The following is a 15061-nucleotide window of genomic DNA, read 5'->3' on the forward strand; positions in this document are numbered from 1 at the left end:
AAAACCAGCCCACAGTTGTCATTTGTTCTGGTGGAATGTAATGCATTAGCTTGCATGGCGGTAGATCTAATAAATCTATTTTCTCATGGAAAAAGAAATACAATTTTGGGAAAAACTCTTGCTTATTAACAATAATTTAAATCATAGATTTTCAAATCTACCACCCATTCTTGGAATTCAATATTTTCTTTCACTAATTCACTTATAATATTTCATAGAAACTTCAATGTTTTTGAAAAATTAATTTAGCAGTTAATAAAAATACTAAATTGATCATTCCTGCAAATAAGTGACATGTTGAAATTAAAAAAAAAGAAAGAAAGAAAAGGAAAACAACAATAACAAGGTGCTATTTGATAATACAACTTTTAGCTGATAAGAATACTGAGTGAAATATTTTTGTTCTGAAGTGGTAGTAACCTTAAAGACTTAGTATCTATTTATGCAAGAGTTTATTTGGGGAAATATTTAAGCTAGCACTTCAGTTAGCACTGTCTCTACAAAGCAGGTCTTGGAAACTATTCTTCTCAATAGTCCCAAAGTTCCCACTTTTATGCACACTCAGAATTAAATTTTGTAAATATATTTTTTTAACTCCAATTAAGACATGGGCATGTACACATGCATACAGATGTGTTCCATAATCCAAATATAATATGAGAAAACTATTAAATATGTTAAATAATGGATTTTAAAGTGCTTATCTATAGGTGTTAAAGACTGAAGCGCCTGAGATTTTGTACTGAAAATCTGTTGAAATAGCATGGATGCTGGTAGAAGACACAAAAATCATGGGTCAGAGACAAAAGAAAAACATAGAATACTTCGTATTGTTGCCAGATATAATAATTAATATATTTCATGTCTGCTAAATGATGGGTTCAGGTAGTAATGGTGACAATTTGAGTGAGATAGCCTTAAACAGCAGTTTATTTCTAGTTTTCCTTACTGAAAAATGGGTGCTTACTCTAAGCATTTGATTAAGTAACCTAAGTGTTTTCATAAGCAGACCTTTTTTTTTTTTTTTTTTTCCTGCAGTTCATGGCCTCCAAAATTGGTGTCTTTAATCTGGTAGTCTGTAGTTTTCAAAGTGGCAGATGAAACTTCCAGACCATTGGCAGCAACCCAAGAGTCAGTGAAATAGTACAACGTTCATCAAGGGATTGGTTAGAGCTTTGAGAATGGCCTTGAGTTCTGCCCACCAAGGCGACAGAGTAGCCTTGTCTGTATGCTATGCTATGCATAGCTGATTTTAAGACTAAACAACCTCAATGTGATAATAGTGCATTTTAGCTTGGCTGAATCATCACTGAAGCTAGCCCAGCATTTAAGGGAACCTAGATGAATTGACAGCCCTAATGAGCTGAAAGCTTTGCTCCAGATGACTGAGTAAAGGATTACTACCACTTTTTCATGTAATACCAAGATTCCACTCGGATTAGGCAGGTTGCACTTTTTTAATATACCATTTCCAATGGACAAGTAAGGCTTTTGGGTTCTTTCTACCTTGTTAATTATTGAGTACAAGTTGATTTACTCTATCATGGCACTATCAGGCAAAAGAGTCACAAAGCAAACTTGGGCAGTCATTCAGTTTTGATAAGACCTTAGTAACAGTCTAATAGCTGCTTTCAAAAAGAGCATACTTGACAGTGATTTCCAGAAGGCAGTGAATCCAAAACTCTAGGGAGTGCCTTTGGAAGTAGAATTCTTGTTGGAGACTTCGTCAGCAAGACCCTCACTCAGAGATTGCAATCCAAAAAAGAAATCATTTATGTTGGGATGCCACAAAGATAGAGAGAATGCCACAGCTAGATGGACAGGTTCCAAGCAGCATATTAGTTTGCGCCCCACTAAAAGGGTGTTTCTTTGTGGACCAGCCAATATAAAAAATCAAGAAGAATACATTAATGAGACATATGTTGTCTCTAATATCCCCAGATTCTAAAGAGATGCTAAGCTTTATTTTTCTGGGTGAGGCCATTTTCCAAAAATTAACTGATTTTCCTTGACTGTCAGCAGAATTAAGCACTATGAATCTGTCCACATAGTCCCTAGAAGTGCTATTTGGTGAACAGCCATCTGAATTATGTAAGTGTTTATTTGTCATTCCTGCTGGCAGAGATTTGATAACATTTATGATTAGGATCATTGAGGCTCTGATTTGCCAAGACAATTCAGAAGATGGCTGAGAGAATATCAATTAAATGGTGAAAATTTTAGGCATCAGAGAGTAGAAGCAGTCATATTAAATCTTCAGGAGAATATGTCCCATTAGTATTCCTCTATTGCTGGACTTTCTCTGTCAGGAAAATCCTGTCTCGTATTTATGTGATGTAGAAATACAAACATATAGCACATTATTTCTTATAATACATTCAGTTTTAGGAGAAATAACAGTACACTGAATTACCCCCAATAGGATCTTATCAGGCTTCATCTGTATGATCATGTTGACCTCACTTCCCCACTAGTAGTCAGCTAAAATCACGCATGTATTTCCCCCACAGAATCATTTTGGGCAGAACCATAAAAATGGGAATTATTCATTTCCCAAAAAGTCCTCAGCATACTCCATAGGTGTGCATAGACTTTAGTACACTAGAAGAAAAGAAGACCTTGATGTGATACCTAATCCATTTTTTTTAAATTTAAAGTAACTGGGTCATGATGGAGGAGAAGTAGAAATTAGAGATATGGAGGGAATGAATGACTATCAGTATAAGTCAGATGAATAATAAGCTAGATGAATTATTTCCAAGGTTGCTGCTGACAGCTCAAACTTTCAATGTTTTTGGTCCTTCCAAAGCCCTATACCATGTAATAAGGTCATTATTACTGACCTCATTTATTTTAGCTTTGGGGATTATTTAATATTGTATCTGAAGTCACATTCATTTCTTTCTGGGGCCATCAGCTTTGAACCCACTGACTGGATGACTCAGCCTTCACTGATCCACATAGCAACACTTTTTAAAGGACTCCACCTTCATCCAGGGTATTAACTACCCCATTGTCATGAAAATCTCTCTTAAATTTATACCAGGTTTCATCTTAATAGGTAGGACAATTTTTTAAATGATTTTATATATTTGACACACAGAGAGAAATCCCAAGTAGGCAGAGAGGCAGGCAGAGAAAGAGGGGGAAGCGGGCTCCATGCTGAAAAGAGAGCCTGAGGCGGGGCCCCATCCTAGGACTCTGAGATCAAGATCTGAGCTGAAGGCAGAGGCTCAATCCACTGAGCCACCCAGGCACCCTGACAATTTTTTTATGCTCAGAGAAATTCCCCAGAGAGAGCAAGAGCTCTCTTGCATGAGTTAAAACTCACTGTAATAAAGCACCAAGATCTTTTATTGTCACAGTTGTAATCTATCTAAAGTTGGCATAGTAGATACCAAGAGAAAGTAAGATCTGAAACCGTCCAGCTGTTGCCATCTTCCTTAACACACGTTATAGACTTTACTCCCTCATGTTCCAAGAGAATCAAAATACTCACAACTGGTCTGATTTCTGCCCATAGCACTTACCAATTTTCCTCCATTCTCACCTGCTGTTGGAACTTATTCTGAAAGGGAGAGAATACTCCTGGCTATCTAGGATGTATGTTAGTATTAATTATTACAGCAGAGTGACTACCATAATGGCAAGGAATTTCCCTGCTAGAAAGGTAGTAAGTAACAAGATACTGTTCAGCAAACTATCTCTGAAACTACTTTTCAGTACTCAGTTTATAACTACTGTCCCAATTCTTGCTCATTAATAGGCAATGAAATAAAGGCTATTTATTGCCCAACTGGCCTTATGGTATGGTCAATGTACTTGCTATTTATTCTGATGCTCATTCTTTAAGTCGTGTTAATTGGTCTGTAACAAACTTACCCTTCCTCTTCTAGAAAGCCATGTCTCTGTCAGGATCCCACATCTCATTCTCATTTTTGAACTGTTTCTTTTAAAGTTATTTATTTATTTGGGAAACCAGTGAGGGAAAGATATATAAAATATAACAGTATAATATATACAATATAACGAGTGAGAGAGAGAGAGAGAGGGCAAGCATGGGGAGGAGCAGAGGGAGAGGGTGCAGACTCTCCACAGTTCAGGGAGCCTTACGTGGGACTTGATCCCAGGACCTCGAGATCATGACCTGAACCAAATTCTCAGCTTAACCAAATGAGCCACCCAGGTGCCCCACCATAACTGTTTCTATGGACTAATTGTGTCCATTTAAAATTTATAAATTGAAATCCTAATCCCCAATATGATAGTACAAGGAAGGTGGTTTTGGAAAATGATTAAGTCGTGAGGGTCAAGCCCATAAGATTAGTGACCCCAGAAAGCTCTCTCTCTCTCTTTCCACCATGTGTGGACATAGAGAGAAGATGGCTGGCTATCTACTATCCAGGAAGCAGGTCCTCACTAGTTAAGGGATCTGCTGGCACTTTGATTTTGGACTTTCCAGGATCTAGACTATAAGAAATAAATGTTGCTTAAACCATCCAGTTTACATTATTTTTGTTATAGCAATGTAAACTGTCTAAAGCAACTTTCAAGGACTGTGAAGGATCTCAGATGATAGTGTACTTGCAAGTTAGCAAGTTTTATGAACTGTTTTAGAAGATACAAGATTTCTGGTTCAGAGCACAGGAAGCAATATAACCATCAACAAATTTGCATCAGTTTCCATACGCTCGCATCCCATGGGTTAGTGTAGAAGAACCCAGAAGGATGTTTGCATGTGCAGTGGGTTATATTAAGGGAGAGGAACATTGAGTTAAAGGAACTCCAATTTTTATAATGAGCAGTAAACATGCCTGCTCTTTGATCTGAAAGGAGACATTAATAATGGCTATTCCTTTTATAAATATCTTTGAAAAGATAATCTTAAAAAACAACAACAAAAAAAGTGCTTCTTCTTACAAGATGTGAAAAAAGGACAGGGTTCCATGAAGAAATGTTTCCCAATTTTGGTATTTTTTTTTTTTTTAATGGGCTTAGCTTCCATAGTTGTGAGATTCCTAGTTATCACTTTACCATGTCAATGTGCTCTTAGTGCATCCTTATTTGTGTACTCTGCTTCTTTAATTACATGAATTAAGTCCTTACAAACAGCACATCCCTATAAGCTCTGATAAGACTTGAGGTTAAATTTTTTTCCTAAAAGACTACATTCAAATGAGTTGACCTAGAAAGAAAATGTTTAAGATGAGCATAAACAAATGTGTTATAATATCTTCTTAGGCTCTCTTTTGTATTTCATTTTCTCTAATTTTTCTTTAATATCCAGATTTTTCATAAATCTACTTTATTGGTATGTCAGTCATGGTCATCTCCTTATGTATTATGCTTACTTTACCACTTTGCCAGGTATACATGCATTTCATTTAGCTGTTTATTTATATGCTGTAGTTTAGAACCAGTTGGGAGAGAGACTTAATCTCCTTCATCCTCTCTTTTTATATCTGCAGTGCTATTTAGTGTTAGGCCTTGGCAGATGTTTAATAAATGTTACATAATATTTAGTTCACTAAAGTTTAGCCTATGGCCTTCTGCTGAAACTGACAGCTTATTTGGTTTATTTTTTAAAAGTATTTAATATTTTATTGTTTTCTTTCAGATGTCTTGAGAGTGTGTTTGTGTATGTGTATATGTGTGCTTGCATACTCAATAGATGGTTTCTCCCATGACATGAAAGTAAACTGAATTTGAGAAAAAAATGAAAAAAATGCTTTTAAAATATTGGTCTCATATTTAATATTGTAGCATCTTGATTATAATGAATAAAGCATTTTCTTATTGTTCACAGATGCTAAACTTGGATTTCCATATTTACATTTGGTTACACAATATCCTTTTGAGAAAATACTTTGAAATGAAAAGCGAGAAAAACTTTCCTGCTTTGAATAGTTTCTTATATAATAAAGTATTTTGAATAATCTTATTACTCATGAATCACTTTTGTTAACATCTTTCATACTGATGTCCCAATTCATCAATTTCAATTTTAAATAAGGTTATACTCTTTAAACATTTACATTTTACGATTCTCAGTCCCCACCCTACTTATTGAAAAAACTATTTCTTTATTCCATAGAATCTTCTCTCCAGTGGTAAGTTCAAGATTCCTGGAGATAATTACATGGCCCAAGAGTTAAGGCCTGGATACTAATTTTTTATAGAAAGTAAATTCAGAAGTGTTAGGTAGAGGGATATTTTGTGTTCATTCAAATATTTGAGTGACTACTGTGTGGCCCATACTGTCATAGATACTGAGGGTCTATGAGGGAACCAAGACAAAATGAAACCTACCTCTTAAATCTTAGTCTAGTAGAAGAGTTATCCTTTAATCAAAGAACAAAACAAAATTATACCAGTGCTATATAAATGAGAAATTCATTAAACTATGAAAGCACAAAATAGATTGGTTTAGTCAAGTCAGAAGTGCCAGCAAAGACTTTAGTAAGCAATTACTGAGCTATGAAGAAGACATAGGAGTTTAAGATGTGAAAAGGAGAAAGAAGGAGCCTTCTACATAGCAGGAATATATATGTAAAAATGCTAATAAAAAAAGTGTCGAGGGCAGATGCTCCAGGGGCCCAGAGATCCGTCAACTGCAGAGCTTTGCAAAATGGCGCCTGGCGATTTGCCAGAAGGTGTGTCTAGAGTGATTGACTGACTACCTATTGGCTGTTGAACTATTGCTATGCTGTGGGTACTTGGTAACAAGCTTAAGATTGGTGGATGCATATCGCTGTCTATGCTGATTGGCTTAGCTCCCCTATATAAGCGATGGCCATATGGAATAACACCCGCTTTTTTGAAACCCAACCGGTCGGAGGGTCGTTATTATCGCTGCTGGATGGCGATAAAAAGGACCATGGTATAAATGAGTCCCTGATTATATGTAAGAAATGTGGCTGGAGGAGAAAGGAAAATTAGCATAAACTCTAGCTGAAGAATGAGAACTGGGACCTTCCCCCTCCACACAATTTAACAATCAAGGACTGAGAACTGAGGCCACCTGAATCAACAAGACTTTCCTTTTGCCTTCAAAAAATTCTTGTTCTGGAAAATAGGCTGTAAACCAATAAATATGTCTCTGGTTCCTTTGGTAAATTCCTAATGACCAATCTATCTTAATAAACTAATCTTGGAAATAGTTCATTGAACAGAAGAATTCATTGCTGTCCTAGACAACCAACTCATTTATCAAACAACAGTTTGCTTAAAACTCATTTCTAAGCGGGGTCACTGAAACTTTAGCTATTATTATGATATAAAATGTGCCCAATCCTAATAAGAAGCTCCCTGCCTTGAAAGATTCTCTTTATACCACTTGGGTCCAGATTTCAAAACTTCATAAATATTCTCATTTGGCTTTCTATGATATAATGAAGACTCTGTAAAGATGACATTTACCCAAATTGTAGTATACCTAATAAATTTAATTTTGTCTAACCAATAGGCATATTCTGACTCCTTCTTATGCAGAGACTTGAAGACAACATAAAGTTTTCCCCTATTTTCTTGATTCTAACATATACACAATATAATAAATACCCTTGAAATATTTTAAGTGAGAATAGAGAGTGACACTAGGGTGATTGTGTGATTAATTTTTTAAAGCTTTTATTTATTTATTTAAAATTTTTTTTTAAATAAACATATACTATATTTTTATCCCCAGAGGTACAGGTCTGTGAATCGCCAGGTTTACACACTTCACAGCACTCACCATAGCACATACCCTCCCCAATGTTCATAACCCCACCCCCCTTCTCCCAACACCCCTCCCCCAGCAACCCTCAGTTTGTTTTGTGAGATTAAGAGTCACCAGTGTAGTAAAACTAAATGGAAAGAGCCAACAGGGATTATGGAAGTCTAGAGACAATTGGAATATTCATATTTAGAGATGATGCTAACTTAACCTAGGATGATGGCAGTTGATATGGCCAAAAGTGGATGTGCTTAAAGCAGTAAATGGCCCATAAAATATTTAAGGTATTGTGATAGATCAAATAGGAGGGATTAGAGACAGTAGGGTACCAAAGATGGATTTCATATTTCTAATTTACATAATTATTTTATTTAGTTTTTTTTATGAATCTGTAAAGAGTATCACTTTGAAACATTGATGATAAATATCTTTTAGTGTATTGGCCTATAGTCTTGGCCTATAGTCTGTTTTAAATTGTGAGTGCTCCTTTTTAGGAACGTAATTGCTGGACAAATTGGCATTAAACTTTGTTTTGGATGAAATTATTACAAAGAAGACTCTTTCAACAAAAGAAAAATCAGACAGATGTCATGATCCATATGATTTTGCATTGCAAATTTCTGGACTTCATATAACTGAATGTGTGGATCAGACTCTTTTTTTTTTTTTTTTTTGAGTAGAATTGACATACAATGTTATATTAGTCTCAGGTACACAACATATTTATTTAACACTTCAACACACTACTAAGTGCTCACTAAGATAAGTGTAGCTACCATCTCTCACTATTCAACATTATTACAATATTATTGACTATATTCCTTATGTTCTACTTTTCATCTTTATGACTTACTTATTCTATAGCTGGAAGTTTTTACTCCTTAATCCCCTTTATCTCTTTTGTTCTTCCTCCAATCCATCTTGCTTTGGCAACTACCAGTTTGTTATCTATATTTAAAAGTCTTTTTTATTTGTCTTTGTTTTATTTTTTAGATCCTACATGTAAGTGAAATCATATGGTATTTGTCTTTCTATGCCTGACCTATTTCACTTAACATTAATACCCTCTAGGTCCAAACATGTTGTGCCAAATGGCAAAATTTCTTTTTTTTTTTAAATGGCTCAGTAATATCCCACTGTGTACATGTATACCACATCTTCTTTATCCATCCATCAGTGGGCACTTAGGTTGCTTTTATATCTTGGCCATTGTAAATGATATTGCAATAAATGTAGGAGAATATATGTCTGTTCAGATGATTGTTTTCACTTTCTTTGGGCAAATACTGAGTACTGGAATTACTGGATTATATGGTATTTCTATTGTTTAACTCTTTGAGAAACCTCCATACTATTTTTCACAGTGGTTGCACCAATTTATATTCCCACAAACAGTGTACTAGAGTTTCCTTTTCTCCACATCCTCACCAACACAGACCTCATATTTTTTATGCAGCATGTTGTTAAGAAATGCATAGAATTATTTCTCTAGGCAACCTGACAAATTCAGACTGAGTGGGCCCAAAGACATCCCTGGTCCGGGATTCCATTCTTTCTCTGTCTCTGGAATATAATCCTCAAAGTAAAAGAATACTATAGATTTTAGGTGAAGATAGTTCAGCTCTCTCAAGCTATGTGAGTGACTCTGAGGATTTTCATTATTCACTTGGCTTATGGAATGGAAATATATCATCACATGGGGCAAATCAGGATAGAATTACTATAGTCTCTCTTTGGTAAAAGACTTCCCCACCACCCTAGCCATTTTGGATATTTTAAAAGTTGTGAATTGAGGGATAAATTGTTGATGTGATCATGGTTGGAGGTAGTCCCACTTGTTCAGACATCTTCAAACATATAATAAGCCCTCTGGGAAGGGCCAGGCCTTGGCTATTGATAAGTCTCTGTAAAATATCAGGTAATTAAGGCCACTTTGTTTTTGATTTTGGACTCTGGTCACCATTTCTAGATTAGGAGAGAAAGACCTATGCAATGATCGATTACACTATGAATGAAATATTCAATTCTTCAATAATATCACTTCCATTTACTTTATTTTTATTACTTTTAATACCATTCCTAACCCCCCATAGATTGTCAAACCCTTTAATGTGTTAGACATATATCATTATAATTGCATGTGTACTTATAAATCAGTAGCATGGATTTATTTGATAAATAGATAGATAATAGATTCCCAAAATTTTTATTGTTACTGGCAATATTCTGTTTCTATAATAATAAGGTTTGTCCACCTTATTATGTCTATATCCAAATACTTAAATTGTTTTAAACTTCTCTCTAATACACACTACATGTGTGTATTGTGTACACATCTCTACTATACTACATAAGACGAACATGTTTGTACATAATACTGAGTCGATTAAACTGGGTTATGTACAAAGAAGAATTGCTAGGTGGCTAGGTCTTAGATTTTGTGGTGTGTGCATGTGTTTGATGTATATGTATATGTATACATGTTGAATTTTACTAATACTATAAGATTGTTCTTTAGAAGTCTGTACTAGCATTTCTCATATCAAAGGCAAATACAGCATGAATTACATTTCTCCACCTCTTTCTAAACACTAGACTGGATTAAATTTTTAATTTTTGTAAACCTGGTATATGAGTGGTAATATCTTCTTGTATTTGATTCCCAGTGGATTTTTACATATTTCTGTACCCTTATTATCCATTTGAATATTATCTCATATGAATTATATGTTCATAGTTTACCTATATTTTATAGATTGCTCATTTTGTTTATTGCAATAATTTCTTTTGAAGTCTCTATATTAGTACTTCTCAAATTTAGGGAGTATAAAAATTTTCTTCCAACCTGCCAACTGAATCATAACATCATCTATAGTATCTACATTAAAGAAATATGTGTATTTTTTATTTTAACTCTTTTGAGCTAATTACAAATTCACATGTAGTAGTAAGAAATGATGCAGGATAATTGGTTTCCCTTAATGATAACATCTTGCAAAACTACACTATAAAACCACCACTAGGTTATTGATGTTGAAATATTCAAGACACATAATGATTACATCATCAAAAGGATCTGTTTTGTTGTCCTTTTATAGTTACATCCATCTCCCATTCTTAACTCCTGGAACTAGTCAATCAGCTTCCATTTCTATACTTTTGTATTTTCAAGATTGTTTTATAAATAGAATCCAATATTATGTAAACTTATAGGGTTATTTTTGTCACTTGACAAAATGGTCAGGAGATTCATCCAAGCTGTTGTGTGTATCAATATTTAGTTCCTATTTATTGCTGAGTAGTGTTCCATCATATGGGTATACAATGGTTTGTGTAACCATTCACCCAATAAAGGAGATCTGGTTAATTTCCAGGTTTAGCTGTTATAGATAAATCTTCTATTGACATTAGTGCTCAAGTTTTTTTTTTTTAATTTTTTATTTTTTATAAACATATATTTTTATCCCCAGGGGTACAGGTCTGTGAATCACCAGGTTTACACACTTCACAGCACTCACCAAATCACATACCCTCCCCAATGTCCATAATCCCACCCCCTTCTCCCAACCCCCTCCCCCCGGCAACCCTCAGTTTGTTTTGTGAGATTAAGAGTCACTTATGGTTTGTCTCCCTCCCAATCCCATCTTGTTTCATTGATTCTTCTCCTACCCACTTAAGCCCCCATGTTGCATCACCACTTCCTCATATCAGGGAGATCATATGATAGTTGTCTTTCTCTGCTTGACTTACTTCACTAAGCATGATACGCTCTAGTTCCATCCATGTTGTCGCAAATGGCAAAATTTCACCCAGTAATTGCACTATTGGGTATTTACCCTAAAGATACAAACGTAGTGATCCAAAGGGGCACATGCACCCGAATGTTTATAGCAGCAATGTCCACAATAGCCAAACTATGGAAAGAACCTAGATGTCCATCAACAGATGAATGGATCAAGAAGATGTGGTATATATACACAATGGAATACTATGCAGCCATCAAAAGAAATGAAATCTTGCCATTTGCAACAACATGGATGGAACTAGAGCGTATCATGCTTAGCGAAATAAGTCAAGCAGAGAAAGACAACTATCATATGATCTCCCTGATATGAGGAAGTGGTGATGCAACATGGAGGCTTAAGTGGGTAGTGCTCAAGTTTTTGTGTAACATAAATTTTCATTTCTTTAGGATAAAAGTCCAATTGTTGGATTGTATGATAATTATATGTTTAGTTTTATTTAAAAAAAAAAAAGAAACAACAGTCTGGAGCAGCTGGTTAGCTCAGTCATTAAGCTTCTGCCTTTGGCTCAAGTCATGATTCCATGCTTCTGGGATAAAACCTCTCATTGGGCTTCCCACTCATTAGAAAGACTGTTTTCCCTGTCCCACTCCCCCTGTGTGTTTTCCCTCTTTCACTGCCTCTCTCTCTGTCAAGTAAATAAATAAAATATTAAAAAAAAAAAAAAGTCAGTTATCCAGAGTGGCTATGTCCTTATAGATTCCCAGTACTTACCAGTATTGTTAAATTAATAGTTTTTTTTTTTTTCACATCCTTGCTAACATATAGTGTTGTCATTATTTTGTTTTGTTTTAATTTTAACTATTTTGATAGTTGTTATACTGATGTTATTGTGTCTTAGTATTTGCATTTCTTTAAGGGATTATGATGTTGAACATTTTTTAATGTATTTATTTACCATCTGTATATCCTCTTGGGTGAAATATCTATTTTCACCTTTTGCATATTTTCTTTTGCACATTTTCTAGTTGCATTTTCTAATTGCATTTCTTTTTTTTAAATTTATTTTAAAGATTTTTATTTATTTGACAGAAGAGATCACAAGTAGGCAGACAGATAGACAGAGAGAGAAGGAGGGGAAGCAGGCTCCCTGCTGAGCAGAGAGCCCTATATGGGGCTCAATCCCAGGACCCTGAGATCATGACCTGAGCTGAAGGCAGAGGCTTTAAACCATTGAGCCACCCAGGCGTCCCTAATTGCATTGCTTTTTGTTGGGGGGGAGAGTGTGTGCTTTAGATAATGAGTTTTGAGAGCCATTTTTATATTCTAGATACTATTTTTTGTCTGATATGAAGTTTGCAAATATTTTCTTCCAGTTGGAAATTTGTTCTTTCATGCTCTTGATAGGATCCGTGACAGAGCAAACAATTTTATTAATTTTTCTTATTATGAATCATGCTCTATGCCTAGCCCTAGATCCTAAAGGTTGATTCTTTCTTTTCTTTTTTTATTTTTTTTTTCTGAGAATTTTATATATTTGTATTTTCATTTAAATCTGGATCTGGGCTGTTTAATAGGAGGAGGGGCAAGATGGTTGAGAAATAGGAGACCCTGTTTCAACCAGTCCCCTAACATGAGCCAAATATCTACCAGAGTATTCTGAACACCCATAAATCAGCCTGAGATATAGTATTATACACTTCTGGATCTCTACATGGGCAGAAGACATCAGTGGAGAGTTAAAAGGGAGGGGGGAGCGCCACCAGAACTGACCCACTGGAAAGTAATACCCCAATATGAAAGTGCTCTCTGTGCTTGGGGACCAGCATTAACTTGAAGTCTGGTTAAAAGCACTCAAAGAGGGTGGAATATCTTAGGGCAACTGGTGGAATCAGGCAATCGCAGGCATGGGCATAAAACCTCGGTCCCAGGACAGTCACCACCGGTGACCACCCATGCCAGAGAGAGTCCAGCGGGGCCCCCAGCGTGTGGAACCTGAGCCTGTATCTTTCTGCTGGTGGCACTACCTCTTGGCTGGACATACCCCTATTGCAACTCAGAGAGCTTGCTGTGGGTGCTAGCCAGTGGTCTCTATGACCACAGCCTTCTGACATTGACTGCAGGGCCTAAACCCTCCCAGCCCATGCCTGAAAGAAACAGGCTCAGTCTCTGATTGGTATCCCTTGGTGGCAGCCTTTTGCAACCTGCATGACATTGGGGTCTGAATGTCCACAGCATGGGCCTAGACTTCAGACAGCAGTCCCGGCAAAGGCAGCCACTGGAAGCGGGCCCCCTGACCACAGGGGGCATAGGGCTGCAGAGACAAATGGGGGGCATTGAGTGACACTGGGATGGTAGCTGGGGGTGCACAACACATGTGGGAGGTTGCAGTGTTCAGGGGAGTTTGCAGAGGGGAATCTGTGTGTTCTGAACCACCCAGAGGGGAACAGTGTGAGGTCTTCTCTCTGAGACAGAGGTCTGGGTACAGATGGATTCTTTGATGTGACCCTCAAAAAAACCTCAAAAATCTGTCAAAGAACAAAAACCTCGAGAACAAAAGTCTGAAAAACTGGTTTCTGCAAAACCCAGCACCTTGATAGGGGCCAAGGTGACTCAACTCAAGCAAGATTGATTGAAAACAATGCGGCAGGCATCTCCCCCAGAAGACAAGCCAAAAGAACAGGAGGACAACCACCACAGGGTCCCCATAAAACTGTAAGACCCAATATCAGGGGAAAACAATATATTAAGCTCCTGGTATTGCCCTAAAACCTGTATATTTCATAGATATAACTTCTCTTTCTTTTTTTTTTTTAATTCATTCTCATGATTCTTGTCTTTTAATTTTTTTTAACCTACTTACCATTACAATCGGAGGTTTAATACAACATATTCCATAATAACTTTTTAACTTGAACATTTTTCATACATATACCTGTGTTTCTTTTTCTTGTTCTTTTCTCTCTCTCTCTCTTTCTCTTTTTTTTTTTTAATATACATATAGATATAAGCTTCAAGGTAATCTTCTTTCCCTATTCAATACTACCCTATATGTAAACCAGTTTTAATCTCCCTGTATTGCTGGAAAGTTGAATCCTTTAAGAAAGATAACAAGATACACTCGAAGAACCAAAATAACCTTCTTATTCTACTATCTTATTCTTCTGTCAGTGTTCCTGTGCATTTGTTTTTGTTTTGGCATTATATAAATATTATTCTTGGGGATCATTTTGGTTGTTTTTTTCTTTTTTTTCTTGTCATTTACTTTTGTCGGCCTTTTTGTTTGTTCGTTCTTTTTATGTATCTTATAAATCTTAGTTTTGGAGCTCATTTTGGCTGGGTTTTTCTATTTCTCTCTCTCTCTCTTTTTTTCCTTTTTGGTGGTGACTTCTGATTACTCTGAAGTTTTCCAGGGTTCACCTTGCCTGAATCGTGGTTGATATATTCATCAATAAATCCCCTCAAACATCTCTCACCAAAATGACTAGGAGGAGGAACACCCATCAGAGGAAAAATTCAGAGACTGTGCCCTCTGCCACAGAATTATTGGATATGAACATAAACAGTATGTCAGAAAGGGAATTCAGGGTAACAATTATCC

Source organism: Mustela lutreola, chromosome 1 (assembly GCF_030435805.1).
Source record: "Mustela lutreola isolate mMusLut2 chromosome 1, mMusLut2.pri, whole genome shotgun sequence".
Taxonomy (NCBI): Eukaryota; Metazoa; Chordata; class Mammalia; order Carnivora; family Mustelidae; genus Mustela; species Mustela lutreola.